Source organism: Bubalus kerabau, chromosome 10, assembly GCF_029407905.1.
Source record: "Bubalus kerabau isolate K-KA32 ecotype Philippines breed swamp buffalo chromosome 10, PCC_UOA_SB_1v2, whole genome shotgun sequence".
Lineage (NCBI taxonomy): Eukaryota > Metazoa > Chordata > Mammalia > Artiodactyla > Bovidae > Bubalus > Bubalus kerabau.
Window position 1 is genome coordinate 98,240,700 of NC_073633.1, and position 5,661 is coordinate 98,246,360.

Sequence of the window (5,661 nt, forward strand, 5' to 3'; positions counted from 1 at the left end):
GCACTTCCACTAAACGTGTATCTAGGGAGAAAGTCAAGTACTATACTAGTCTTCATGACACAAAATTAAAGATAACCTGCAGTCATATTTTTGAAACATATAGCATGTGGCAGAAGAGGTGTGGAGTTATTGGTTATATTTTGTAAAAAAAATAAAACAATGTTATAAAGCCAATTTACCATTGTTAAATTGCTGTTAAAAGTGGTAATGTGTTAAAGTCAAGGGTTAGATTTAAAATTTTTGACTTGGCATTTTTCATGTGACAAGTGATTGTTGGAATCTTGTTGAATAAAAACTCTGTCTTCAAGTACTGTGAACTTGAACCTCTTACCTCAATTTTGTCAAAACTTTGAAGTACATAGAAACATTACCATTTCTATAATAGCCAGGCTGAAAAGTCTGTTTAGAAACTACCTTCATAACCTCTTGTCCTCATTCTTTTCATCTTTACAAAGCAGAGGCTGGGTTGAAGACTCCTGAAGGATCTTTCTAGCTCTTGCAGAACTCTGATCCTCAGTTTTGTCAATTATTTATTCTGAACACATAGTAAAGTGTCCACTGTTTTAATAAACACAGATAATCATATTATGAAAAGAAAAGTGGTATTATAGATCAGGTGTTTACAACTTTGAGTTAAACTTCAAGCACTTCTAGAAAGTGAAAGTCACTCAGTAGTATCTGACTCTTTGCAAACCCATGGACTGTATAGTCTGTGGAATTCTCTAGGCCAGAATACTGGAGTGGGTAGCCTTTCCCTTTCTTCAGGGGATCTTCCCAACCCAGGGATTGAACCCAGGTCTCCCACATTGCAAGCAGATTCTTTACCAGCTGAGCTACCAGGGAAGCCCAAGAATATTGGAATGGGTAGCCTATCGCTTCTCCAGGGGATCTTCCAATCCAGAAATTGAATGCAGGTCTCCTGCCTTGCAAGTGGATTCTTTACCATCTGAGCTACAAGGGAAGCCCAAAATGTTCAAGAGCAACTGCCCAACGTGGGCCTTGAACCCCCAGCCCTGGGATTAAGAGTCCCATGCTCTACCAACTGAGCTAGCCGGGCAGTCAAGCATTTCTCATCTGAATTCAAAAGAGCTTCTGAATTTCCTATATGACTCAGGGAACTCAAATCAGGACTCTGTGACAACCTAGAAATGTGGGATGGGATGGGAGGTTTAAGACTGAGGGGACATATGTATACCTGCGGCTGATATGTGTTGATGTATGACACAAACAAACACAATATTATAAAGCAATTATCCTTCAGTTAAAAATAAACAAATTAAAAAAATAAACAAGAGCTCCTGAGATGTATACCTGGTTTCTGAGGATCGTCTTTGACATATGTGTCAAAGTGAAGGTTGCTGTCCTTGGTGCTGAGAGTGATGTTTGCATAGATGCTCTTTGAGTAAGTGTGTGTGAGACAGAGAGAGGGAGAAAGAGAGGGTGGGAGGAAACGGGGGAGGCGGGGAGAGGATATGAGTGGGGCAGAGGGAGAGTTGGCTAAGACACAGAAAAAAAAAAGTCTCCCATTTAACCAGGAAGCATCGTTTTTATTTTGCTAAAATCATGTAGGGAAGCTTCAGAGATTTTTCTGGGAGTCTCCATTATTTGATCTGTATCTTTTAAAACTGTGACTGAATTTTTACGTAAGAGGTTAAGAATGGTTCCCTCCTAGCGTTTCATTTTCCACGTTGATTTCACAGTTTGCCATGGCACCCCACTCCAGTACTCTTGCCTGGAAAATCCCATGGACAGAGGAGCCTGGTGCGCTGCAGTCCATGGCGTCGCTAAGAGTCGGATACAACTGAGCGACTTCACTTTCACTTTTCACTTTCATGCATTGGAGGAGGAAATGGCAACCCACTCCAGTGTTCTTGCCTGGAGAATCCCAGGGACGGCAGGGCCTGGTGGGCTGCCGTCTTTGGGGTCTCACGGAGTCGGACACGACTGAAGCGACTTAGCAGCAGCAGCCTTTGTATATATGTTCTGTCAGGGAGTTTCTTCCAAATATTTTCAGTAAACTTAAATACCCATTTTACATTATTCCTTTGTGTTCTCCCCTTCACAGACAAGGAAGAGATTAGTTCAGTTTCTATGAACTTAAAAATAAATCAAGTTGCGATTAACCTATTTTAATAATTGGAAAATACTCTACTTCCTTTCCTCCCATATAGCAAAGTGTCTGCTCCTCTTGTTCTTACTAACAACCAAAATTCCTTGGGCTGATGATATTATTTGTTGCACAACATGGAAGAATACTATGAGACATTATTTTTCCTGTTTTCTCTCTCTCTCTCTTTTAAAGTATTATGAAGCTTTTGCCTTGTCTCTCCATTTTCTTATCATTTCACTGATCATATATCAGCATATTTCACACCAGGTACTGTGTTTAAGACCAGTTTACTTTATTTCCTTTTTAACCTTCCTTGTACAACTCACTGGCAACCCACTCCAGTACTGTTGCCTGGAAAATCCCATAGACTGAGAAGCCTGGTAGGTTACAGTCCGTGGGGTCGCAAAGAGTTGGACACGACTGAGTGACTTCTCTTCACTTTGTACAACTCACAGGCTTCCCTGATGGCTCAATGGGTAAAGAATATGCCTGTAAAACAGGAGACATGGCATGTATGGGTTCAACCCCTGGGTTGGTAAGATCCCCCGGAGAAGGAAATGGCAACCAACTCCAGTACTCTTGTCTGGGAAATCCCATGGACAGAGGAACCTGGTGGGCTACAGTCCAAAGGGTCGAAAAGCATTGGACACGACAGGGCGACTAAGTACATACACATACAACTCACAGTTTTTTCCCCATTTATCTCCCTCTCTTTGTTCCCCTTGTGAGAAAGAGGGGCTAATCCAGACTATTCAGTATAAGAGCATTGCTAGCAATATCTCTATAGTAAAGGGAATGAAAGCTGGAAACTTTGATGTGGAATTAGGGAGAATAAAGAACCAGTGCCTTGAACTTATAAACCCACAAAAAATGCATTCAGAACCTTTAAGAGTCAACATTTTCTTTCTTATCTTACTCTACTTAAATTTACTTTCACCAAAGAACAAAAATTTTGATTTTTCTGCTTTGTTTCCTTTTTTTTTTTTTTTTGGCATTTCAATCATATTGTCTGCTACAATTTTTTTTCTAATGCCATTGTACAGTATGTCAGTTTTAACTAAGGTTAAAAAAGCTCTTGTGAACTGGACCCTTAAGATGATATATAACATTTCATTATGTTTTTGAGGTCAAAGCAGTTGGCATATAACTTTTGGAAAATACTCATTTTCATCATGGGGCCTCTCTGTATTAATTTCTTAGGCTTGATGGATTTTATTAAATGTTTCACTGCCATCCATTTATTTTTAAAACCAAGTGCCTACTTTTTTTTTGCATCAAACAAATAACCGTCTTAGTAGGTTTTTATTTATTCACACTCCAGCCTTTAATATTCCTTCAAGTTCACATGGCAGTTATGCATGACAGCTATGAATAGAGTGCCTCATACGTACCAGGCATTGTACTAAGTTCTGGGGCAGAGCTATTTAAGAAGTAGCTGTTTGTGCTACAGTGTGTGTTAGTTGCTCAGTCGAGTCCAACTCTTTGCAACACCATGGAACTGTAGCCCGCCAGGCTCCTCTGTCCGTGGAATTCTCCAGGAAAGAATACTGGAGTGGGTTGCCAGGCCCTTCTTCAGGGGATCTACCCCACTCAGGGGTCAAACCTGGGTCTCTCACATTGCAGGCATGTTCTTTCCATCTGAGCTACGTGGGAAACCCCTGTGCTACAGTAGGGGGTACCAGATGAGCAAACATAATTATGAGACTGAATTAACTCCGTTAGTTGAATTATGGCAGAGGTGTAAAATGTCAAGGGCTTCCCTGGCAGCTCAGTGGTAAACAATCCACCTGCAAATGCAGGAAAACAGGGTTCAGTTCCTGGGTTGGGAAGATCCCCTGGAGAAGGGCACGGCAACTCACTCCAGTATTCTTGCCTGGGAAATTCCATGGACAGAGGAGCCTGGTGGACTACACAGTCCAGGGGATCACAAAGAGTTGGACATGACTGAGTGACTAACACTTTCACTCCCCATGGAAGTAAATGATAACAAGACTGAACTCTGATTATCACATTGGTGATGCTCAAGTCCTGGTTTAATCTACTTACATGTCTAATCCTTTTCATTGTCACTAGGACTCTATTACGGGCTTCCCTAGTGGCTCAATTGTAAAGAATCCACCAGCAAATGCAGCAAACCTGTATTTGATTTCCTGGGTTGGGAAGATCCTCTGGAGGAAGGCATGGCAACCCACTCCAGTACTCTTGCCTGGAGAATTCCATGGAATTCCTGGCGGGCTACCTTCCATGGGGTCACACAGGGTTGGACATGATTGAAGCAGCTAAGAAGCAAGAGCAGCAGGGCTCTATTAGGTACGTATAATTATTTTTATCATCCCTGCTTCAAAGGAGGTAAATAAGATCTACATAAATTAAATGATTTGCCCTAAGAATATGGTTTATAAGAGATAGAACAAGGACTTGAATTCAGATTTGTTTAGCATTGAAGCCCAGGTCTTTTTTTTTTTTTTTTTTAATGTGGACCAGTTTTAAAGTCTTTATTGAATTTGTTACAGTTTGTTACAGTTTTGGTTTTCTGGCTTCGAGGCATGTGGGATCCTAGCTACCCAACCAGGGGCCTAACTCACACCCACTGTGTTGAAAGGTGAAGTCTTAACCACGGGTCACCAAGGAAGTCTCTGAAGCCCAGATCTTTATCTACTCTTATACTCTTGCTTCCTGCCCTATTTTATTTTGATTATTGAGTATAATAGACACTTACCTCATGGGTTTTGATTCCCAGGTAGAAGACTAGGGTAGACATTAAACGATACATTTTATGGGGGCATGTACCATGTGTATTTTGCTAAGCTGGAACCCCGGCTTGTCAAATAGGACTTGATACTCAGAAGGCTCTTAAATTTGTAAAAATGAAGGCTGAGCTGATGTAACAAAGAAACTCCAAAACACAGATGTTTATTTCTTTCTTACAAATAGTCCATGGCAGGTAGGTAGCCTCCACTTTTTCATTTTTAACAAGCAGACAAAGTAATGGCAAAAGTCCAGGTTAAGGGCTTTTTTTTTTATGCCAAAGTTGCCCTTGTCACTTCCATTCAGTCTCCATTAGTGCCAACTTAGGTCACCTCCCTTCCCTAGAAGATGGGTGAGACAATTTAGATCTTAACTGGACAGCTACTTTCTCAGGGAAGGGAGGAGATTAGATTTGTGGGCACCACCAGCAGTTTCCATTACAGTGCTCAGTGAACATTTATTGAGTGAGTAAATGAAGAAAATCAAAGCCTGTAAAGAAGCATGAGCCCCAGTGAGACCAAGACAAAGATGTTAGCTTCATCCACCAACTTAGAGACTCATTTCAGCATGCCAGTATGTTTTTCCAGCTAATTCTTGCAAAACCATCTTTAGTCGTAGCCACCTAGTATACATATCACTTCACTGTAATGTTTGCCTTTAATCTATGACTGTCAACTTTTCTCTTAAAGGTCAGAATGGTATGGAAGCCAGAGAAGAGTTTATGTGAGCTGAGCTCCGTAGATTGTACCACTCTATTAAGGGAGATAAGGGACAGGTCATACAGCACTTATCTGCACCACCTG

At 41.1% G+C, this 5,661-nt stretch overlaps 1 non-coding gene across 1 annotated transcript; it reads right to left on the reverse strand.

Annotated features, from left to right (window-relative positions):
- Window positions 1-984: 984 nt before the first annotated feature.
- TRNAK-CUU (transfer RNA lysine (anticodon CUU)) lies at window positions 985-1,057 on the reverse strand. The gene has a single exon. It is a non-coding gene; the product is annotated as a tRNA-Lys (tRNA).
- Between the last annotated feature and the right edge of the window lie 4,604 nt (window positions 1,058-5,661).